Raw genomic sequence first — 26,095 nt, forward strand, 5'->3', positions numbered from 1 at the left:
TCTGCACATGTTTTTTAGCTGGGCAATGTCGATAATTTCTGTGATCGCATCTGAAATAATCTCTGCTCATAGATCACAAGGAGCGCAAGTCAAAAGAGGCATATATAATTGGTACGGAAATTGCGATTCTTGGAGAATTAAAAGAAGTGGTGGTACCTTGGAAATTCGGCTCCAAGAATCATTTTCTAGCCATATTTCCTCCAGCTATATCCATCTTCAAAAGATTCAGATTGCTTCGTCCATGTTGGGATAACTGACTTGACGCTGTAATTTAAGAATAGTTTTAGAAAATAAAACTACTTTGTTATAAGCCTATGAGCTAAGGTAAATGATAGTATATAATTATGCATGGATATACCTTCTATACTTGGAGGCCTCGCTGCTGGAAGACTGTAGCAGTTAACCCACTATCTCACCTGATGTGATAGACCCCATATCCTCGGAGACCTTGCCACTAGAAGGATGCAGTGGCTTGCCCCCTATCCCCCCTATTTCAATAGCAATTCACAAAGTGAGTAAAATAATTGTCATGTGGGTCATTGATAATTCACCATATCCTCAAATACCTTGCCACTAGAAGGATGCAGTGGCTTGCCCACTATCCCCCCTATTTCAATAGCAATTTACAAAGTGAGTAAAGTAATTGTCATGTGGGTCATTGATAATTCACCATATTTAAGGAAGTATTTTTTTTTTTGGGGCCAAAATTTAAGGAAGTAAATAAGGCTATGACAACATAGTAGCAATAAACAAAAAATAAAATTAAAATCCAATATCAGATAGATTTACCTGCAATGTCATCAATATCATCGTCGAACTCCAATTGACCCATAATGTCAGCCTGTTTATCAATTGGAGAAAATATGTAATCAAAAACAAATGGCCAGCCAACTATTCCCCATTCTGCTTCACTCCATGTCAATGCCTCCCACCACTTGGTTTCTCCTTTGATGACTTTCAAATTTTTACTTGACAGTTCCATTTTTGAAAGCTGTTGAAGTTTTGGGGAATCCTAAATTTGGGCCCATGTGCAATCCATTGGAAATGTTGATCAATTCAGGAAGATGGGGAAGTGTCATTGTTAATAATTTTGGGAGGAAAGTACCTGATCTGAGTTGGAGGGTCCACAAGATATTAAAGCACTTATTTTTGGACAATCTTTAACTACAAGCACCTTCAAGAGTGAAAGGTTGCCCAGAAAATCCAAGATGAAAGTAGTTGTTAACTTGGGACAATTATGCAATGCTAAGGTCTTCAACATACCAAAGCTGTGACTGGAATGAACTTCTCCTTCACAAATGCTTCTTAGATTCTTCATGTATGATACACTCAACACCAGCAAGCAGGGAAATATATCCTTACTGCTCGAGCATCTTCCATCAACAATTGTTTGCATCTCCTTAGATTCAGCCAATATACACACTTGTAATTTCTCTATACTCATCATGCCAAATTTTGAGAGATTCTTGACGGTCATGTGTCAATCTAAAAACAAAGCTTTGCTATGTCTAACAGCACTTGTTATTTCATAAGGAACATCAACACCTTTCACAAACTTTATGCTGCACTCACTTTGTTTAAATTTTTCTTCAGCTGTGGGTAGTGTGCCTGAATTAATCCGTGACATATGTCTCCCAACAATGAATCTAAAATCAAGCCTCAAAAAAGCGAGCAGGTATGAGATTTAAAAGTTTTGGTGCTGGAATGTACAAACTAATAATTTCCAAGCATCCTAATACCAAGAGTTCTAGTAGAATGACTTGTAAATTCTCTTCCCATCTCTCATCATCAGGGTTTACATCAATGCTTAAATGTTTTAGGCCTCTAAGCTTTGAAATCATCCCAGAAGGAATAATTGCTGAGCTTGTATATTCTTTACTTTTCTTGCCATGATACTCATACAAAGAAAGAGTCAAACTTTGGAGATTGGTCAGTTCCTAGATCTCTTTTGGCAAATGTGTAATCTGAGTCTTGTCAAGATCAATCTTCTCTAGATTCTTCAATTTCCCAACCTCTGAGGATAGTTTCATGAAGCATTCACAAGATTTCATATGGAGTTCCCTAAGTTGCTCCAACTCAAAAAGGAGTTTGGTAATTTTTTAATGCTAGTGTAGGACAAATCCAAGACGCAAAGCAAAGGCATTTTAAAGAAGAAATGAGGGGGAATTTTTGTCAAATCAGCATTGTTGTGCAACTTTAACACTTTGAGTTCATGACAATTTGGGGAAAAAGGTAGCTCATACAGCTTATTGTCTGCATGCCAAGTCAATATATATGGCACTATGCCATAGCTCGCTCTTTGGTGGTTCAACCAACCCTAACTCAGATTTTTTCATCAACAAAGGATTCTGAGTGTTTAATAATTGCAAGATATCATATATGTCTTGCGGAATTTGAATGTGCCTTGGCTTCGTGTCCTCTAATTGCAATAAGGCAAAACACTCCACAAGCTCTATTAGATTATGCTTTGCTTCTCCAGCACCCACTAATCTGAGAAGAAATCCAATAATTTATTAACTCATTTTCTGGCTTCCCAAATTTAGAAACGAATAAACATGATGTAAGACAATATTTCTGTGTCTAATTACTTAAATCATGCCAGATGAAGTTTATGAATGCTTTATGTAAGACGCTGCTCTGGCCTCAAAACATATCAATGTCATAGGAAGAATGAAGCAAACTCAATTTGACTAGAGCATATTCCCATTGTGAAAAATATTTTGCATTCCTTAGTGATCTTGCCACAATGACACCGGCAAGAAGATGAGCACCGCGCATGGCCATTCTCTCAGTATTAGATGATGGTAAAATCAGAATTTTGACGTTTGCACAGAAAACTTCCCATGGCAATAAGTGATCCGTTGTGTTCATATTCAGATCCATTGCCACTGTTAATTCACTATTAGCCTGCTTTGAAGATTTAGTGGTGATGCACACCACAACTCCTGCAAGTTCTTTAGGAAAACCCACTTTCCTAGGATCAAGAGGCTTTTGGGCTTCTCCATCAACCAAAAGCACCAAGTATTTTTTTCTTGACATCTCTTTCTCAATGCTTGTTTTAAGCAAATCGTCATTGCCTTCTATCAGTGGAAGATGAAGTTGTTGAGCTATCTGCTGTTGAACATGGATCTCCGCAGCTGGACCTTGGTAATCTGAGGCGTCGATGAGCAAGATTTCGGAGAATGTTTCATGAAGGCGAAGCATAATTTCCTTATCTTTCAAGACTGATTCTATTTTTTCCTTAACTAGTCTTTTTTTAGCTGCATCTCTCGCAGAAAACAAGACATGGTGAATGTTTCGTACATGATCATCCTTAGACAATAAAGTTTGAACCAATTGATCCACAGCAAGATTCGCCGATAAATTGAGAATGTCTTCTGGTGTTTCGTTGGAATAAGCATAGTTGGGACTCCAACCACTTTCCACGCTCTTCAATATGTATATTGGTAAAAGGACTTGGAAGCATTCAAGAGGCTTCTGATTGAGAAGGCGATTCAAATCATCCAGAGAATGTCTCCTACTTGAAACTTCTGGAACCCAAGCCTTGAGTTTGCTATCGTGCGCTATTCTCATGGGATAATTCAACAGTAGCATGATAAAATCTCTTATCCGGCTCACTTTTAGCGGCAATCTAGACGTTGATCTACTCAGTGGAATACCAAACTGCTTAAGTGTTTTGGCTTTGGAAGAGTAATGTGCATTTGTTTCTATCCTGAGAGGATTTGGCAGCTTTAGTTTGGGAAGACTAAATGGCTCCGCTTTCAGAAATGGCACCACTTTTTCTCCTTTGGTAAAATCAAATCTTTTCGCTGTTTCTATTTCCTCCAGTTCAGCAAATGGATCCAAAGCTTGTTTTGTAGATGGCTTCATTTTGGTGACTGCATGTACTCTGATATCATCAGAAACCATTTGCTCATCACTTCCCTCCATGGAAACTCCAGAGAGAAAATATTTCTTGCATAATGAATAAGAGGATGACAGGAAAAATATGTCATCCCCAAAAAAGTAATTTGAACATAATCTATCAATTCATTGGACAGCCTCCTTATTTTTCTTCATCTAAAACTCTAAAAAGATCGGTTTTTTAACCAAATAAGAAATCAGTTTGTTCGACATAATGATTCATAACATTGTAAGTTTTTTTTTTTTGGCCATCATGTTTAATACAAGTTTTTATGATAACAAATGATAGAAAATTAAAGTTTTAGTCTTAAAATGTTTTTGATATCTAATTTATGTTTTTAGAAATGATATTTTCATATGAATTGAATATATATTGAAGCTTATCTTATATGCATGGCTCTGCATTGTACTGTATCCATCATCATGCATATTGCTACACTCAAGATGAAGAACATAAAAATAAAGATAAGATAGTTCAAGAAGAGCTTATGACGATGAAGAATCTACTAGCTTGAACGCATCAAGGAAACCTTGGACTTCATAATGATCATATTTTCTGGGTTTCTATTTAACGCACTAACCTTCACCTTTAAACATTTGCCTAAGGCGTTAAATAATACTCCTCCGGTCTTAAGTATAAGACACATTTTATAGTACAATTTGCACTGCAAAATAGGTCTTATATTTAGGACTGGATGAGTACAAAATATGGTTGTTAGTGTGCTTAGCGCGTTAACTAGTAAGAAAAAGTTCCCAACGGTTATAAACGGCTTATTTTTTGTTCTTACGCCAATGGTTATTTCTCATATTGGTCTTTAAATATATATCGCTCCAAATGCATTTTATTAGAGAGGAACTATAAGAAAAATAAAAGATGGTTATATTCGTGATTTCATACATCTTTTATCATATAATGATTTCTGCCATCTAATGTCATTATCTTATTCATTTGAGAAGAGCTTCAATGTATCTTGCCCTTTGTGCAAGTATTGTTTAGTCTCTTATATCCCTGAGAGTTTCTTATAAGACGGCGTGCCCTTAGAAGAGATGGCAGGTATGGCAAAATGGAAGTGTGTGAAGTGCAAGATTTGAGTTAGGGAGAATTTGGCATCCTCCTTTGAAATAAAAAAAAAAAAAAAGATTTTATGAAAGTTGAAACAAAATTCTTTGCACGTGCTTATTTTGAACCCATAAAATTACTTTCAAAAAGTTCATTTGAACACCCCTTAATCTTGGGATTTGTATTAATCAAATTAAAGTTAATCATAGTTTTAAAAAGAAAAAATGGTCTCATGCATCGAAAATTTTATTGGTAAGAAGGACCCGATATATTTTTTATACGTAAGAAGTGCCAGTCTCTGCAAATTTTATACACATAGGTAGATACTATGATTTAGGTCATTTTCAGTAATAAAATTTCAATTAAAAAACCCATTTATTAATTCCACAACCTGATAAGCCCCTCTAAGCCCCATTTATTGCGAAAATCTTTCCGTGTTTACTTCTTTCTCCACTTCTCAATTCTCTTAAAAGAACTCAAAGGCAGAATAGAAATTCAAAATTAAAGCAAAGCAATGTCGATTCCAGACCCTTTGACGGTTGTTTTTTTTAATGGAAATCCAGATTCATGAGTATTTAATATTTCTTCTTTTGGCCCCAAGGAAGAAGAATTTGAAATTGAAGATCGTAAATAAAAATAAAAATAAAACAATAAGGATGAGGATGGGATAATAGTGGCACATACCAAGAAGCGATCTAATGAAGCCTTCTCTCAGCCCAAGCAAAGACCTCCTCATAAATAAATAAAATGGTACTCCTCCGGTCCTTAATATAGGAGCCAATTATCGAGTTGGTTTTGGTCCTAAATATAAGACTCATTTATCATATTTATCAATTTTCTCTAAATTACTCCTATAGATATTCCCTCAACCATAATCAAGTGGAAGAAGAATATGAGGTATTAAGAAAAATGATTATGGTATTTTAGAAAAAGCGTGTCACATTTTTTATAATTAACTAATATACCTAACTTCCTTAATCTAATCAAATTAGTTAAATGGTTCTTATATTAAGGACCGGAGGAGTATTTTTTTGGTCAATAATTGGAAATTTCCACGCACCTTCCATTGTCTTGTTCATTGACCCCCCGTTATCATAAAACAATAACGAACCTTTCAAGTCGTCAGTATTTAGCAAAACCTTTTTCGCCAAAGTATTTTTCCGTGATATATAATCCATTGCCGACAGTCTGTCAGAGAAGCGTCATTATATTGGAAATATAGGAGTTAAATAAGAGGCTTATTTACTTCTAAAGCGGTATTTACCTAACTCCGAAAGAATTTTTTACAAATTGAGATAAATTCTTATAAATATTTACTTCGTATATTGTAAAAGTATTTTTGAAACTATAATTTTGTTTTTACTCAAACACATAAGACTGCATCTCACTTTATATTTCTTAAATTTCTAATATTTTTTTTTCAAACTATTCTTGTTGAATGCGCATGGTACGGGGTTTCATTAACAGCCGCTCCAATGCAAATATTCGCGTTATTTTTTTTGGAAATGGTTTTATGGAGTTTAAAGTAAATATATGAGAAGAGTTTTGTTTTGATTTGCATAATGTGTAGAGTTGGCAAACTCCACCTAATAATAAACAGAGTATTTTAAAAAAACTAACACTTTTTTTTTTTGATAAATACTAACTTAACTCCTACGTTAAGGAGAGGGATGGAGTAATGTTTACCAATGGGCTCCTGACGTGGTCCCATGTCGAAACCCATCTGTAATTGATAGGTGTTTTCGTTGCAGGTTCCCTTTTTGAAGGCGGACTTCCTTGTTTCAGGCGTCGACCCAACATTGATGCTTGTTCCTTTAGATGATCTACTCGAGCTTGTGAATTGTGATCACTCAGCAGCACTCTTCCGTCTCAAACCGCTGGATTTCATCTTTTCATATTTAAACAGTATTTTGTTTTTTGAAAAAAAAATTTTATTTGAGTAAATATTTTACATTTACCTGCTTTTTAAAATTATTCTTAATTTTGTTTTTTCCCAAAATAAAAATGACTGGCATTTTTTTTGGTTCTCTTTCCCCGTTTAGGAAACATTTTAGATAAAAAAAATTAATTCGTTCATCCTTATAATTACATTGATTTATCAACCCAATTTCTTAACTTCCTAACCTATCCAATTATCATCCTCTGACTAGATTCTTTCAAACCAGTTGAGGAACATCAGGATTCGCTGCTAGCTAGATTGAGAACTTGCATTAGTAAAAGGCCAGCTTAAGGGGCGACCCAAAGCTCCGTTTTGTGGATAATATGCGCCTTACTGTTTGCTGAATTCATTCCCTACACGTACAAATACATATGATGAGGAAGAAATGCGACATTGAAACTTTACCAACAGCAAAATAAATAAATTGAATGGATTTTTTTTATTGTCTCTGAATACATTTTCTTACTGAAATAAATTCTGACGTACAGTAAACTAAGTAGCAGCACACGTCATAACAAGTCATATCTAACGGGAGTTTAAAACAAGACAGGACATCACAATTTTCAAATAAATCCTTTGGAGGATGTCGGCATAATCTGATCAACTCCTGTCAAGTCTGAGTCAGTACTGAGTCACATGGTTCGTTCACGGCAGCGTCTTCACAAAATGGGCTGGAACAAGTGTGAACTCCAGTGTAAGTGATTTCGACCATTGTTGGATCTTCATCTGATACTTGCACGTGTTTTTTAGCAGAGCAATCTGTGGAAACACATTCATAAGACCTCTGTCCATCCAGAGCGGTATGGAAGTAAATGAGGTTATGGCAGACATAGTAGCAATAACAATCTGTAAACTTAAGATCAAATACTGTTAGACTTAACCGGACTGTAGTTCCTGGAGGGATATGTTATGCTGGCGACTGGGGTGCGTATGTTTTCCCTTGTAAACGATTTGAACCATTGTTGGGTCTTCCTCAGATCGTCGTGTTAATTTCTTTTTAACTGGGCAATCTACATGAGTACATTTGTAATGGGAACTGCGCACTGACCGCACACAGCATTAGCCAAATGATGCATAAATATTGAAGTAATTCATTCTCTCTCTTCTTTTAGAGTAATTGTAGTGGTGCTACCTTGGAATTTTGGATCCAGCCACTATTTTCTGGCCATACTTCCTCCACCTGTACTCATCATCTGAAGTACGATCTTCAGGTTCAGATATTTTTCTTGACACTGAAAGAGTCAATCTGTGATACAAGAATTAGGGTGTGTTCGGTAGAGCGTTCTAAAGGTGGAACTGTGTCGAAGGAGAAAAAAGCATGATGAGGCTTAGATTAATGTTTGGATTTATGATGCAAAAGTCATGGTATTTCAAAAGCTAAAATTTATTGCTTTTACCGTTTCACGTCACCACCGTGGAGAGAGAAAATAAGATCATGAGAATAGATAACTTTTAAAATAAGATCATAAGAATAGATCACCAAATCGGATGCTGAAAAAAAATCACAGGCAAAATTGTATTAAAAAAAGTTCATAGGTAAAATTATATACAAAAAAAGACCATGGGTAAAATTACGCCACTAAAAATATAAAAATGTTGGGTGCACCTGAAAAATAAGATTAGGACTAAAAATATACCTTTACCCTTATCATTTTAATATTTTTCTTAAAACTATCACATTATTATTTAATAATATTCATATCTCTTTTACTCATTTTACATCCAAACTTACTTTTCTATTAATTATCCAAACAAGTTTCAGCTTCTTAAATTGAATTTTTTACAAAACTCAATCCAAACATAAATCATATTATACTATCTGATTTTTACTCAATCTGACTTCTGTAAAAGTGAGATTGAAAAAAGGTTACTTCTGCCACTGCTATCTCAAACACACCTAAAATTACATCACAATTTCTGCTAATCTTCTGAATAAAAGTTACATAAATGCAGTTAAGCAAATGCACCTGCTAAATCTTTCGGCATTTTGCTTTGGGTGCTCAAATAAAGCCTGTAGCGACATCACATCTGCTGTGATAGATTTTAACAAGGCAATCAAGGTAAATAGAAATGCTAAAAAAGGTCATGACATTCATATTAAGAAAATTTAAATTCAAAATAGGGTCTCAACCCATCCTAAATATAAGGTCTATTTTATAATATAATTTATACTATCAAAAAGTCTTAAATTTAAAACCACAGGAGTAGATAGAGAATTACCTGTATCATCACCATCATTCCCAATTTGAGTCATTTTATCAACTTTTGTGTAACTTATTAAGAGCAAATCAGCTACAGCTTGTGATTGTGGAAATAAGCAAGCTCACAGAACTTGAGATTCCTAGTGCCACAAGTGCACCGCACGTGCCAGCAGGCCAACAGGCCTCAGGCAGTGATTCATTTGGAGAGGCCAAATCTTGAGATTTAGAGACAAGCTGTCCCCAAGCAATATCAGGTTAGACCACTGAGATTTTTTATGCCCCCATCAAGTCTAATAATTTCAAGCGACAAATCACAATATGAATGTTATTATTTTATTCGATATTACATTTACAGTTATTTCGGGCACAAACAATTTTTTAATAAAGCATTGTTAACCGAAGCGTTTTACTAATGAGGAAAAAATTATTTACTCATATGTTATATCTATTAGTTTCAATTCCCCAATTGAATATTGCCATGTAGGTTTTTACTATAATAATGGCTTGCTAGAATTTTGAAATTTTATCTGTATATGAATTTTTATCATTAAAGAAAATCATGTGCTGAGGTTTGATTGAGGGAATCAGACCTAATGAATATTAGTCCTTATTAGGAATATTGTTTTGCTAATATTAACTGCACCAACACGAATTATTCAAGCAGTAACTTGCTTGGGGGAAAAACAAAAAGGAAAAATAAGACAGAAAGTGTGATTATGATCCATAACCTGGGTACCCCCCCCCCCAAAAACAAGGTGACTTGTGATCAGGAGTAGAGTGATACTACTTCCGATCTTAACTATAAGATTTTATTTGTAGTTTACAAATAAGGTATTATAATTAGGACCAAAGGTAGTATAAAACATGCATTGTTGATCTCTTAACAACATAACTTAAAAGAATGATTCTATATCAAACTTGTTTCGTTAATAATATTATCTGTTAACATTTCTTGAACCGTACTTCTCCTAGGCTGTGGAGTTTCTCAACGGCTGATATATTTGTTCCGGCGACTGCAACTCTGTTGGAACCTTTTGTGGATCATGCGCTTAGCGGAATAAGGTCCATATTTGAAAGACCCACCGCTTCGCTTGCTGACATCCATAACCTGCCAGAGCAGGTCATAAAGGAGACTGGTGTTCCATCAATTGCGGAGTATCCGACTCTGCACAAAGCCTTCCGAGAAATCTGACTCTGCTACAAGATGATAATAATGAAGTAAAATGCGTGGCACTTCATGGACAAAGAAGAGTGGAGAAAACAACAATAATGCAGCACTTTTCATGATAGCCATGACAAGTTGTTTGATATGGTGATTTTCATCCGTCTGATAAAAAAACTAAAGACCTTCACATTCTACAGCAAATTGCAGATCGAATAAAGGTGGATAAAGAAGGTAATAATCCTGATGTAGTTGCTGGAAGAATACTGAAAGTACTGGAAAGCAAGAGATATTTGCTAATTTTAGAAGGCATAAGGCCAAAGCGCATACTAGATGATATTTGGGAAAAGTTAGATATTTCAAACAACAAAAGACTTAGTAATGTAGCAATAACCACTCATTATCCTCTTCTTGTGAAGTCGAAACTTGTTGACGGGAAAGTCAAGATTGAAACGTTACCCCCCGGTGATGCATGGAAGATGTTTCGAAGTATTGTTGGTAACAATTGTTTACCAGACATAACAACCGCTCAACTGGTATGTAAGAGGTTCTGCTGTTGCCTTCCCCTCTTTATAAATCCTACCGCAAAGTCTTTTACAGATCAAGAGTCTCCTCCAGATTGGCAGAGGTCTTTGGATGAATGGACGCCTTGGCCTCAGTTTGAAGTTGAAGGTTTAGAAGAGTTATGCTCAATCTTGGAAATTTGTTATCAACTCTTGGGTGATCAAAGTAAGCAGAAATTCTTCCTTTATGCTTCACTATATCCTGCAAATAGCAAGATATACACAGATTACTTTGTCGAGTGTTGTATAGCTCAGGGCTTTCTCGGTGTTGTTAATGCAAGTACCAAGTATAGTGCTACGTGCAGTCGAGGTATTAATGTAGCATTGAGACAACTTGTTAATGCTGCATTCCTAGAGGAAGGGGAAAAAATGAGGTATATTAAAATGAATGATCTCTGCAGGCAACTTGCTTCATATATACTCCTCCAGTCTTAAATGTAAGACCCTTATACATACTAGTATAAGGGTCTTATATTTAGGACCGGAGGAGTATCATCCAAGTTTTCAGATTCCGAATGTAAAACTTATGTTGATAATGAAGACCATAATGAGGCCTTTAGATCAGCATCATGGCAGAATGCTAGATGGGTTTCTATGGTTGGCAGTAAAAGGGACAGACTGCCAATAAACCAAAATTATGGGAGTCTTCAAACACTACTGTTACAAAAGAATCCGGAGTTGGCTCAAATCTCATCTGATTATTTTGGCAGCATGGGAAAATCTTCTTGTGTTAAACTTGTATCGTACTAACATAAGGGAGTTACCATCTTTATCAGGATTAACCAGCCTTAAGGTGTTCTATATAAATGGGTGTTCAGAGTTGAAAAAAATATGTTCACATGAGATCCAACTACTTAGACATCTTAAGGTCCTTGACATTCGAGGTACTGGAGCAAATTTTGTGCCGTGCTTGGAAAGTTTGCGGTGCCTGAGAAGCTCATACATTATATTGCAAGGGGTAACTACGATGAAATTTCAAAGCTTTGCAAATTAGAAGAATTGACCATTGAAGTGAAAGACCCATGGCGATGGTGTGACGATGCTGAAAATATTATACGACAAGTTGCTTCTTTGAAAAATTTAACAACCTTTAAATACAACTTTCCTTTTCCAAAAATTACCCTTGAGCAGGTTCTAGAGAAGACTTCCATTGGTTGGGTGAAGGCTTTAATTGAATGTAAGCCTCCGCCTCAAGTTGGAGTTTATGGTTTATCACCTACTGAAGCATGGAAATGTTTCCAGACATTGTTACCACTAGACTGGTGTGTGTAGAGTTTCTTCTCTTGTCTTCCCCTCCATATAGATTCTATATTACGAGGCCATTTAAATATGAAGAGTCCTCCCACTAGTTGGGAGCGGGATTTGAATGAATAGAAGTGCTCCAAGTAATGTGATGCTTGTCTCTTTTCGATTTTTGAGATGTCCTTTTGGAATATTGTACATCTGATGGGATTTCAAATTTAATTATATGATAATAGGCGTCAATCACTTAAGTAGCTAAACTGTCTGATATCTTCTTAATGCATTATGCTTTGATTTTTGAAGGCCTTGCCATGAGAAGTGGGAGTTTGTCAAAGTCCACCAACGTTATTGGCAAACCGGTGAGTATTCGAAAAAGACAACGTTTTCTTCTTATTGACGTCTAATATCTGATTCTTGGGGGTATATATTACATTTATGCCCTGCTTGCTCTTTTATTTTCAAAATAGATTTTTGTTTTGAAATGTTAAAAAACGTGTTTAAAAATGTCTTTCGGTTATGTGTTCAGAAAAACAAAAGAAATGATTAAAATGTCCACCTTTGATCTTTTGACCGCTATTGACCCAGGCCGAATCACTGTAGCATACAATATTCTCTTTGACAATATGCATGCAAACCCATGAGATTGACAACTGCAGCCTGTGTGAGATTCACACAATTTATCTTATAAGAGTTTTACACATTGGAAGCCTCGAACATAGTGGAGATTCAAGTAATTATCATCCAATTTTAGTGCTTTACAAATTAAAAATATTAACCATCGAAGTGATAATCCCTACTGCAATGCTGTGATGATGCTGAAATTATTATACGGAATTTGCTTCTTTGGAAAATGTAACAACTTCCATTTGCAGGTTTCCTTTCTCAGTCCGTTGAAAAATTCTGAACGGCTATCGAATCATGGAGAGAAGAAGCAATTTCTTCATTCTAAGTTTTCTGTGGGATGTGAAGACTCAACAGCCAAAATTTTTCTGACTATAGAATTTTCAAGGATGTAAAGCATTGCAACGGTGAAAAAAAAGGACTTGGCCATGATTGCTCCCTCAAGCTGAAGCATTTGAGCTAATTTGTCACAAGAATGTTGGAAACTTGTGCGAGTTGGTGGTAAAGACATTAACGTCGGTGTCAAAAGTACAAGACTTGTTATGTTTGGTCCAGATGTTTCCTTGTTGCTCATAATAATATGTACTGAGAAGCACAAGACTGGCATGTTTAACCTCTTATGCTTTCAAACGATTGTATGCTGCAAAATCTAAAAAATGTGATATTTGTTTTAGAGAAATTCTTGCGTGCTCCCAGAGCACCAAATCATTTATACTCTGACTAATCAAAATATGCCACATTAATAAATTTAATCTGACATGCAAGCTTATTTGTCATTTTTTAAAGGATTAGTTTCCATTTTTTTTCACCCGCTTCTCTCTCCTCCTCCGTCATCTTTTTCTCTTCGTCCTTTTTTCAAATCCTCTGTCCTTCTTAACTTTTTTCCTTCGACTCCATCCCTACCCACCAGATGCAGAGCGGCCTTCTTTCATCTTTCCTTTCCTTCTTTCGCCCAGCAGAAAATAAAAATAGCAAACCACACATAAATTTCAGAATGTAGAGAAGATAAATTTTTCCCTCATGATTTTAGATCTGAAATAGGAACAATCAGATTCAAGAACTTGAAAGAGGGAAAAGGAGGATCGGAGGAGATAGGGCCGGGGGAGTGACGGTGGGAGGAGTTGGAGGGTGAAATGCAGGTGACGCAGAGGTAGGGGAGGGAGGCAAGATGATAGAGGATGAATAAAGAGTGAGGGAGATGAAGAAATACAAGCAGAAAAACGCAGCAAAGAGGAAAAAGTAAAAGAAAGAGAAATTTAGAGAAAAAAGATGAAGAGAAGGGTTACAATTAAGGAGAGAGAAGCGATGGAAGAAGATGGGCGTAGGTTTTTCTTAAAAAAGGACAGATAAGATAACACGTCAGATTAGACTTGTTGATATGGTGTATTTTGATTGGTTAGAGTATAAATGATTTGGTGCTCTCGGAGCACGCAAGAATTCCTCTTTGTTTTAATGTTTACCAGAAGTTAGTTTGGGTAATCTTTCTCCTTTTCATCTTGGGGAGATGATCTTGGTTTGACCTAAGCCTTATTTCCAGGATGCCTCTTGTTTTATAATGCGGGTTATTCTCTTAATTTGGCTCGTGTTATTTATGGTTGCATCTCAATTAAGCAGTGGTAAAATTGTCCGCATCCATTGATCAGGTTTATTGCACTTCACTGCCAATCCGTGAGTTCTAGGCTGATATGCTTTAGTTTGTCTTTGAACTTTAATTGATTCATCGTGTAATAACAATTAAAGCCTATTACAAGTTCATGGAATATAGGCAAAACGCTCAACTATGCAAGGTGAATCTGAAATAATCCTATCCTAGTTTTGTTATTACTCAACAATTCGAAAATAACTCAGTCTATGTGGTTTGTTGACTCGGAATATATCAAGCCTTAATATTTTTTTTTAATGCGAACCAGTTCAATTCCTATAGTTTTTGAGTCAATGAACTATAAGCAAGTTGTTTTAAGACGAATGAATCAATATTTGAAATAATTGAAAGAATTTCAAAAAAAAAAAAACATTACAGTCATTTTTAAAAAAAATCATATAATATGTAAATTACAAACTAGGCCTTCTACAATATTTCACAAAAAATCTCAATATAGTTTGATTGCCCATAATTCTTCATAAATATATCAATTAAAAATTTTAATTTTTTAAGGGTAAAAATATAATTTTACCCTTGATCTTATTTTTCAGGTGCAATTTTATCTTCGATATTTTTAGTGGTACAATTTTACTCATACTTTTTTTAGATATAATTGCACCACTAAAAGGATTGGAGTAAAATTGCATGAAGAAAGGATAATGAGTAAAATTATATCACTAAAATAATAAAAAAATAAATTAACACATGAGAAATAAAATTAAGGACAAACTTACAAATTTACTCTTATTTTAAACCATAAAAATATTTTAAAACAAAGAATAACTAGCCTAAGAGCATGCCAAGAGAAAAGGAAGGAGGGGCAGTGCACCCCGTGAGGATAGAGATAAATTCTCACAGGGCAACTCAAATATTTAAAAAGAAAAAGGATGATCCATTCGACACCCAATGTGGACTCCGAAAAGGTAAATATCAATACAAATACTGGTGAGAAGGAAAATGCCACCAATTTATATTATACTACCTCCTGTTTTAATTATAAGACCTCGTTTGGAAACTACAAATAAAGTCTTATTATTAGAACTGGAAATAATATTATTAGTCGTAGATTCAGGCCTTGGGGATGAGAGATACGGATGGATATATTTGATTCTGAGATGGGCTCGAGTCATGGACCGTTTTCTCGAATTTTGAAATTTTATATTATACGATGTAATATTTCTTTCTGAGTTTTAACATTTTGGGTTCAACTCAAGGGACATTTAAATAAATGAATTCAGTAGAGATTATTCTATTACTATTTAATAGTAATTTAGTTTTTTAATACTTTTTTAACATGGAATCATAGTAATGGGACTCAACTCTGACTCCTAACAATGAATGGTTGTTAACAGTATTGCATCAAGCTGCTGTGAATGGTATAGAGACTGCTCTTACCCCTTGCAAATTTCTCGCATTTCCTTCGTCCATGAGCGTTTGGCAAATCTGTGCTACTTCATGTTGCCATTTCAGTGAATGAGGGAATGAACAGATTTTCATGCTCATATGGTTCCACATCCAACTTTAACTGAAAACAAAAGGAGAGATCATCCAAGAGAGTAGCCAAACAATTTTGCAACATTTACAAAATATTAATTTTTCAAACAAGTATCATCTATAACAAGTATGACCTAATGAGAATTTAAAAATATATAGAAGATGATATGGGTGTATCATTTCAAACAAGTCCTTAGAGGATGGCAACACAATCTGCTTAAGAAGAGAGTAGTCGAATTGGTTAGATATGGATCTGTAAATTCCTAAATGACCAGAAAAAGCCAGTTCAACTTGTGCCTGCATTGTAGTTTTATGTCTCATTCGCCGAAGGTCTAATGCAAGGTTCCATAGTAGAAAATGACTCGAGATTTGAATTGGATGCCGACTTGCCCCCCAATCTATACTGTAAATTAAAACAGGCTTTGGCAGACGAGAGGCTTGTGCGCTAGTGGCGCTTCCCCTGTAAGTGATTTTAGAGATAGTTGAAATACGGTTAAGCTTACAGATATACACAAATTTTTGTATAGCCTTGTAAATAAAAAGAGACACGTGGAATATAATTATGCATATGTACCTGCTACTTCTGTTAGCAATGTACTTTCGATCAACAAGCATCCTCAAACCAGAAGGCTGTAACGCTGTAGATTTCAACAGGGCCAAGGAATCAAGGGAAACAGCTGTGCTATAGATATAAATTCCACTTATTAATGGAAGGAAAAGAGGTTATGACATTTACATTGAAATAACGACATATATTGAAATTATAAATAGCTGTAAAATTACCCGGATGACAGTGAATATCATCGTCTGCCTCAGATTGAGTCCTTAAGTCGTCCTGATCGTTCATGGAGGAATTTTGTACAATGGAGGTCTATATGCAAGTGTGATTGCCATGATAAATGATATTGTAAAGGTAAGGCTTCTTGTCAATTCTCTGCACTTGTTTCATTGCTTTACAACCCTGATCATTCTTATCAGCGCATATGAAATATTCTCTGCGTATATTTATCTCATGTAGCATAAATCAAAGAGGCATATAAATAGTTTACCTTAAAAAAGAGTCATATATAGCAGTGAAGTAAATAATGATTCATGGATAATTGAAATCAGTAGTACCTCGGATATTTGGCATTGAAATTTTCTTCCATGCCACATTTTATCCAACTATGCCCATCTTTAAAAGACTCCGATATCATTGTCCATTTTTCCTTGGTCCTTCTACAATTTAAGAATCATTTTAGAATATACAAATACTTTGTTATAAGCCTAAGAGCTAAGGTAAATGACATATGGTTGTGCATAAATATACCTCCTATACTTAGAGACCAAGCTGCGGGAAGACTGTAGTAGTTCACCCACTATCCCACCCGTTGTGATAGTTAAGTCCAGGATAATTAGCATTGGCATTTTAAAGAAAAACGTGTTGGGCATTCTTGTTAAATCAACATTTCCCTGCAACTTTAACACTTTCAATTCAGGGCTGGTTGGAGAGAAAAGCAGGTCAGATAGTTTATTGTTTGCAAGTTTCATATGCACAAGACTATGCCATGCCTCATCCTGTGGTAGTTCCGTCAAGCCTAATCATTTGATTGATCTTTAAGAACAAAGGGCGAAGGGCGTTCAACGAATGCAAAATAGCATGTGTGTTCTCCGGCAATCGGACTTACATATCATTTGATTGATCTTGGATTAAGACAGAGCGTTCTACAAGCTCTCTCAAATTGTGCATAGATCCTCCATCATCTGTTGACTGATATGAAATCCAATGATGCATTAATTCATAGTGAAGGGTATTTGTGTCATTTCATAAGATTAAAAAATTCAAAAATAATACAAGGGGTCTAATTTTAGATTTTGAAATTTACCCATATTGATTTGTCCTTTAGCAATTTTTAGGGTATTTTATTATTTTTTCTCAAAATAATAGTTAAGTGGTTAATATGTCATAAGATGATAAAATTTTTCTATTTCACCCTTAAAAATGTAATTAGAAAATAATAAAGTATTTTTAAATCAACTTTTATTATATCTCATCTCTTTCTACATTCAAAATTCTCTCACAATTAACAAGGGCGAAAGTGAAAAAATGTCATAAATTATTTTGATAACTTCTCATATTTTGAATCATACTTTTCTTCTAGAAGACTGATTATATTATGGATCAGAGAGAGTAGATTTGGGCCTTGGGGATAAGAGATACGCATTAAAACATGACATGTCCTTGATTCTTATTCCTAAAATGAATCTTTAACTTTTGAGGCTGCTACAATGGATGGACCCTGCCCTGATCTGCCATGTATCTTTCCATCTTCCTCTGGCTTCTTGGCAGTCAAGAAGCTAATTAAATGAGGTAGTGATTTCAAGGAGCGTTGAACCAAGACCTCTTCAGTTATAATTTGCTGACTTGTAACAGACTTTAACATGGAATCATAGCCATGGGAATCAGCAAGGACTCCTGACAATGAATCATTGTTGTCAATAAACACCGACTTCCTCACTGCTTTCACACTCTTGCATCAAGCCGTTGTTGTCAGAAGGGAGTCGTCAAATTGGTCAGATGTGGGACTGTAAATTTCTGGATGACTAGGAAAAGCCACTTCCATCACTTCTGGTCAACACTATAGTGGTCTGGTTCATTCGCTAAAGGTTCAATCATAGGTCCCATAGAAACAAATGACCAAAGATCTACATCGGAAGCTGACTTGCCCCGCCAATTTATATAATCAGTTATAGTAGAATTTGTCATACAGGAGGCTTGTGAGCAAGTATCACTTCTCCTGTAAGCGATTTTAGAGATAGTTGAAATATAGTTAAGTTTACAGATATGCACAGTTTTTTGTATAATCTTATAAATAAAAAGAGATACATGGAATACAGTCATGCATATACACCGGTCACTTCTGTTGGCAGTAAGCTTTTGATCCGCAGAGATCCTCAAACTAGAAGGGCGTGACGCTATAGATTTTAATGAAAGGGAAATCGTTATGCTATAAATATGAATTCCACTTAGTAAAGGAAGGAAAATAGGTTGTAGCTAGTTATAACATTACCCGAATTATTGTAAATATCATCGTCGTCGTTGTCGTCGTCTACCCCAGATTGAGCCCCTAAGTCGATCTGATTGTTCATGGAGGAATTTGTTACAGTGGAGGTCTGTGTGCAAGTGTGATGACCGCGATAGGTGATATCGTAGAGGAAAGGCTCCTCGTCATCTCTCTCGACCTGTTTCGTAGTTGGGCAACCTTGATAATTTCTTTGAGTGCATCTGAAATATGCTCTGCGCATAGAACACATGTAGTGCCAGTCAAAAGAGGCACATACAACCGGGGAAGTAAACTCTGATTCGTGGAGGATTAAAAGTAGCCGTACCTCAGTAATTTGGCTCCAAGAATTTCTTTTTGAATTTTAACATTGGGTTCAGTTGTATAAAAATAAAAACATTTTAGGTTCAATTCATGTGCCAAAAAATAATAATAATAATTTATCTTTCTGGAATTCAATTTACAAAATTTTAAAATAAATCTGTTTATGTCAAAAAAAAGTATATATTTGCTCCAAAGCCAATAATTACTTCCGAGTTCAGGTTTTCAGGTTAGTGCCAAATAGGCGATCCTGTAAAGAGCATGCTCTTCCTGAACTCTCTACCTATCTTTGGCAGCTTGAAAACTTTGATCATCTTCATTAGTTCATTTGAAACCCTTTATACAGAAATTTTCATCCTTAGTTCCATACGTTTAGGTGAAAGTATTGAGACAGTATTTTTTGATGCAAACCTTATACATATTATAAAAGAATTTAACAAATTTTATTGTCATGAACCACAAACATATAATGCGGCTTATTTTTTAAATTATGTGCAATAATGAGAATTTTATGTAAAAAAATATATTTGATGCATAATATATTTATATATTTATAATAGATTTAACCTTTGTTTTGGATGAATTGAACCTGTCTTGAAATTATTCGAGCTTGCATTAACCAAATAGAAACTAGAACCAATATTGACATAATGTTAAAACTTTCAATATACTAGTAACAGCAAGTATCGAGTTAGCCAAAAAAAAGAAGTATCGAAACGGAGGCATATGTATGGTAAAAATGGACAACACAACTTTAATCTGCATTTGAGAGCTTATTGAACAAGCAGCCCAAGCCTTATACACAAATTGAAGAGTGACATGTCCCTGATTCCTAAAATGAACAGTCAACTATTGAGGTCGCTACCATGGACCCTGCCCTAATCTGCCATGGATATTTCTATCTTCCTCTGGCTTCTTGGCAGTCAAAAAGACTGAAAAATGAGATGGTGATTTCAATGAGAGTGGAAGAACCAAGACCTCTTCAGTTATAAGTTGCTGACTTGCAGCAGGTTTTAACATGGAATCATAGCAATGGGACTGACTCAAGAAGATGAATTGCTGGCGTTTACAAAGGATTGATTTTTCCAGAAAGTATCATAACAAGCGTGACCCAATGAGAATTTTAAAATACTCCATCTGGTTCAAAAAATGAGATAAACTTTATCCATTTATATTTATCAAGAAATTAGTTAAATTATGTAAGCCATGTATTTTTTTATCAATAAAAAGAGTAAGTAAAAGATATAATAAATGAATGAAATAGAAAAGAAAACTTGCGAGAGTAAAATTCGAGTGAGTGAGTAAAATTATATATTTATTTATTTTTACTCCAAGGAGTGATTGGATGCTGAGAATAAAGATAATTGCATGATCTTTTTATGAAATAATAACGTTAATTTTTTGAGCTGTTTTTCAATAAAACTATTTTCTGATTTATATAATCATTTTAAAATGTTTAATTCAAATATCAAAACTATGATGTAGGCATGTGGTTCTAATGTAATATAATATTTAAAAAAACTTAGGTAAAGTTGTTTGTATTTATTATGTCCGGTTCTTTATAGTCATGTGTCATTTTTTGTTTCTATGTGAATTTATAATTAAATGTTATTAGATACTAATATTTTAAAAATAGGACACATGGTATTATGTGATTGAAGAATTTGATAGAATGATTATAAAGACCTTAATATAAGTACTGTCTCATATGATAGTAGCATCAAATAAGATAAATTTTATAAAAACTTATAGTGCGTCATGATATAACTTAGGCTTCACAATATTTCCACACTCCACCACCAAACATTTTTTATCCACAGTCTAAAGGAAACAAAACAATAATTTCCCACCACAAACAAGAGGGGCGTACATTTTATTGCAAGCCAACCCAACATATTTTTCTTAACCAAAAAAAAGACAATAACATGTATAGTCATACGCAAGTAATTCAAAAATTAAAGAGTCATAAATGCGTGGCATACAATAGCAAGTTCGCTTACTTGTTGTATGGTCTTTTAATAATTGGATTGCTTATATAGAACAACACAATAATCTGTCCTAATTTTTATTTTGAAACCGAAGGTGTTGTTTGTGTTAGAAAACCTCATGGGGTCAATATTCCATTTACTCATTTGACTGGTGCAATAACTAAGGGTAATATCCTAACTAGTACAAAGTGTTAATGATAATGCTCTCCTTCAGATCCCACTCTCCTTGTATTAGGGTGGTAATGCATCAGGTTCTTATAAACTTAAAGATGGGGTGGTTCTCCTTTCTCAATCTTTGAATCATGATGTTATGGGCATTGATGGATTTCTCAATCTTCTTAGCCGGTTTCTGCTTGCCAGAGCTTCAGCAGGAGTGACCCTTTTAGTGGCCAACCACCAGAGCTCCAGTGACTACTCTTTCTTATGTATTGACTACTTTTTTTTTACTCATTGATTATATTTGTTTTAAAGAAGGGTGATGACTATTTTTGTTTAGGTACTGACTACTCTAGTACTGCGGTTGACTATCTTCATTTTTAAAAATTTGATAACTACTCTTATTTAGCTATTGATTAATTTATTTTTGCTATTGACTATTTTTGTTTCAAAAATTCAAAGACTGCATTAAGTGTTGTTGAAGATCTAGTATCTACTTTTTGTTTAGTTTCTTGCCGTTAATGATAGTTTGCTCAAATTTTAAAATTCTATCCGTATTAATTTTTGTTAACAATAAAAATCATATGCTAAGATTTGATTAAGAATTGTATTTTTTGCTGATATTATCTGCACTAGCAAAGTGTGAATTATTCAAGCAGGTAACTTGCTCCAACCCCGGGGGGGACCGAAGAGTGTGATTGTTGTCTGCTAAATCACTTTTAAGAAAACAATAACACCTACAAGTTAAGATTTTTTTTAAAATAAAAAAAGGAAATAAAGATTATATCCACCTTGTTGCATTAATAATATTCTCTGGTAACATTTCTTGAATAGTTTCCCCGCAGGCCTTAAGGTTTTTCAATGTCTGGGATAGAGATAGCTGGGATAATTGTCCCTGCGGCTGCAACTCTTGCGACACCTGTTGTGGCATTTCTCTTCCCCAAAGCTAAACAAGGCTCAATTTCGCTTGATGACACACATAAAGTGCTAAATTTTGGACTAGAAGGGCTAGTTGCTCTGGGAAAGGTTAAAGACAACGAAGTTTCGGACAATATTATACAAAAAGCTCCGCTTGGGGTTTACAACAGTTGGAAGAAGCGTGTATCAAATATTGAAAACCAGGTGGCTTCCTTGAATAAAGAATATGAAGTAGTAAGGGGAAAGAAATGGAATATTAGTAGGAAAAGTGATCCTCTAGATGAGACGAAAAAGGCAGTCAATGAAGTTGTGAGCATTCTTGGAGAATGTACACACAGGAGATTCTAATTGATAAGCCACGAGAGCTTGCCATAGAGGAGAAAGGTGTTCCGCCAATTCGGGGGTATCTGCCTCTTGAGAATGCCTTTCAAAAGATTCTGACGCTGCTACAAATGATAGACTAAAATGCGTGGCACTTCATGGACAAAAAGGGGTGGGAAAAAAAACAATAATGCGACACTTAAATAATGACTCCTATGATAGCATTGGCAAGTTCTTTGATATGGTGATTTTCATCAAGGTAACGACTGATGACAAGCAGACTGATCCACAGACTGAAGACCTTCGCATTGTGCAGAAAATTGCGGAAGGAATAAAGGTGGATAGAGAAGGTGATGAATCTGAAGTTTCTGGAAGAATACAGCAAGTGCTGGAGAACACAAGATATTTGCTGATTTTAGATGGCATAAGGTGCACACCTGATGGGATTTGGGAAAAGCTGGATATTTCAAATGGCAATAAACATAGTAAGGTGGTAATAACCACTGATAATCCTCTTGCTTTTAAGTCAAAATATGTTGAGACAGTATTTTTTGATGCAAACCTTATGCAAATTATAAAAGAATTTAACAAATTTTATTGTTATGAACCATAAACATATAATGCGGCTTATTTTTTAAATTATGTGCAGTAATGAGAATTTTATTTTAAAAAATATATTTGATGCATAATATATTTACATATTTATAATAGATTTAACTTTTGTTTTGGATAAATTGAACCTGTCTTGAAATTATTCGAGCTTGCATTAACCAAATGGAAACCAGAACCAATATTGACATACTGTTAAAACTTTCAATATACTAGTAACAGAAAGTATCGAGTTGGCAAAAAAAGGAAAAAAAAAAAAAGTATCGAAATGGAGGAATGCATAGTATTAATATTGTGTTGTTTATGACAGTAGTGGATCTAGGAACCTTTACGATGATAAAACCCCCAAAACAAGAAAGCCTCACAATGGGCAACACAAGTTCAATTTGTACAGGAGAGGTTACTGAACAAGCAGCCTAATCCTTGTGCACAAATTGAAGTGTGACATGTCCCTAATTCCTAAAATGAACCTTCAATTATTGAGGTCGCTACCATGGACCCTGCCCTGATCTGCCATGGATATTTCTATCTTCCTCCGGCTTTTTGGCAGTTAAAAAGCTAATCAAATGAGATGGTGATTTCAATGAGAATGGAAGAACCAAGACATCTTCAGTTATAAGTTGCTGACTTGCAGCAGTTTTTAACATCGAATCATAGCAATGGGACTGACTCAATATGATGAATTGTTGGCGTTTACAAAAGATTGATTTTTCCAAAAAGTACCATAACAAGCATGACCTAATGGGAATTTTAAAATATATATAGAAGACAATATGGGTATATCTTTTCAAACAGATCCTTAGGGAATGTCAGAACAATCTGCTCACCAGCTGACGGGGTCAAAATCGAAGTCGCCAAATTTGTCAAACGCGGAACTGTAAATTCCTGGATCAGCACTCACTGAAGTTTCAATCCCGAGTCCCGTAGAAGAAAATGACTCAAGTTCTGTATCGGATGTTGACTCGTCCCTCTGATATATACCGTCAGATAGAGTAGAATTTGTCGCACAGGAGGCTTGTGAGCAAGTGCCGCTTCCCCTGTAAGTGATTTCAGATGCAGTTGAAATACAGTTAACCTTACAAATACACATAATTTTCCCTTTTTTTTTTTTTAAGTATGAGCTTATAAATAAACAAAGATACGCGAAATAGAGTCATCATATATACCTGCCGGTTCGCTTAGCAATGTCCTTTCCATTCGCGAATACGCTCAAACCCAAATGCGGTAACACTGTAGATTTTAACGATGCCAAGGAATCAAGGTAAATCGTTATGCTACAAATGGTTATGCAATAGATATAAATTTCACTTAGTGAAAGAAAGGAAAAAGAGGTTGTGACATTCACGGCGAAATAAATAGATATGTTAATTACAAATAGAAATAAAATTACCTGGATGATAGTTAATATCATCATCATCATCTACCCCAGATTGAGACCTTAAGTTCACATGATTGTTCATGGATGATTCTGTTCCACTATAGGTTTGTGTGCAAGTGTGATCACCACGATAGGTGATATTGTAAGGGTCAGGAATATTGTCATCTCTCTGCACTTGTTTGGTAGCTAGGCAACCCTGAACATTTCTATGAGTGCATCTATAATATCCCCTGCGCATAGACCACAGGTAGCATAAACCAAAAAGAGGCATGTAAATAGTTTACCTTTAGAAAGAGTCATATATAGATGTGAAGTAAGTTATGATTCACGGATAATTGAAAACAGTAGTACCTTCGAAATTTGGAATTAAAAATTTCTTTCTCGCCATATCGTCTCCAAATAAACCCATCCTCAAGACACTGAGATCTTACTGTAAATCTTGCTTCCTTGTTCCTTCGATAATTTAAGAATCGTTTTAGAAAATACAACTTTTTGTGAGCCTAAAGAGATAAGGCAAATGACACATAGTTATGCATAGACATACCCCTTATACTTGGAGACCGCGCTTATGGAAGACTGTGGAGGCTCAACCACTATCTCATCTGTTATGATAGACCTCATATCTTTGAAGGCCTTGCCACTGGAAGATTTCAGTGGCTCACACACTATCCCCCCTATCGCAATAGTATTTCACGAAGATAGTGGATTAAAACAATTGTCATATGAATCGTTGATAATTCACCATATTTAAGGAAGTAAATGAGGTTATGACAACACACTAGGAATTAAAAAAATTAAATTAAATTAAAATCAGATATCAGTTAGATTTACCTGGACAGTCATCAATATCATCATCCAACTCCAGTTTACTAATAATGTCATCCTGTTTATTAATTGGAGAAAAGATGCAATCCAAAATAGATGGCCGGCCAACTATTCCCCATTCTGCTTCACTCCACGTCAATGCTCCCCACCACTTGGCTTCTCCTTTGATGACTTTCAAATTCTGACTGGACATTTCCATTTTTGAAAGACTCTGAAGTTTTGGGCAATTATAAATTCCTATGTTTTCTAAACTTGGACCCATGTGTAATCTGTTGGAAATGCTGATCAATTCAGGAAGATGGAGAAGTGCTATTGTTCTTAATTTTGGGAGGAAAGTACCTGCTCTAAGTTTGGATGTTCCATAAGATATTAAAGCACTTATTTTTGGACAATCTTTAACTACAAGCACCTTCAAGAGTGATAGGTTGCTCAAAAAATCCAATGTGAAAATGGTTGTTAACTTGGGGCAATTGTGCAATGCTAAGGTCTTCAACATACCAAAACTGTGACCGGAATGAACTTCTCCTTCGCAAATGCTTCTTAGATTCTTCATGTAAGATACACTCAGCACCAGCAAATAGGGAAATATATCCTTACTGCTCGAGCATCTTCCATCAACAATTGTTTGCATCTCCTTACATTCAGCCAATATACACACTTGTAATTGCTCTATACTCGTCATGCAAAATTTTGAGAGATCCTTGATGGTCA

The 26,095-nt window shown here is 35.1% G+C and overlaps 1 long non-coding RNA gene across 1 annotated transcript; it reads right to left on the reverse strand.

Moving 5' to 3' along the window:
- Nucleotides 1–896: 896 nt before the first annotated feature.
- Nucleotides 897–25,982, reverse strand: LOC114723021 (uncharacterized). Its single transcript, XR_003738202.1, has 3 exons — nt 25,595–25,982; nt 10,912–10,913; nt 897–991 (listed from the first exon to the last, which is right to left on the reverse strand). It is a non-coding gene; the product is annotated as an uncharacterized LOC114723021 (long non-coding RNA).
- Nucleotides 25,983–26,095: the final 113 nt, after the last annotated feature.

The sequence above is a fragment of the Neltuma alba genome, unplaced genomic scaffold, assembly GCF_004799145.2.
Source record: "Neltuma alba isolate B1F8T4 unplaced genomic scaffold, ASM479914v2 tig00012118_pilon, whole genome shotgun sequence".
Classification (NCBI taxonomy): Eukaryota; Viridiplantae; Streptophyta; class Magnoliopsida; order Fabales; family Fabaceae; genus Neltuma; species Neltuma alba.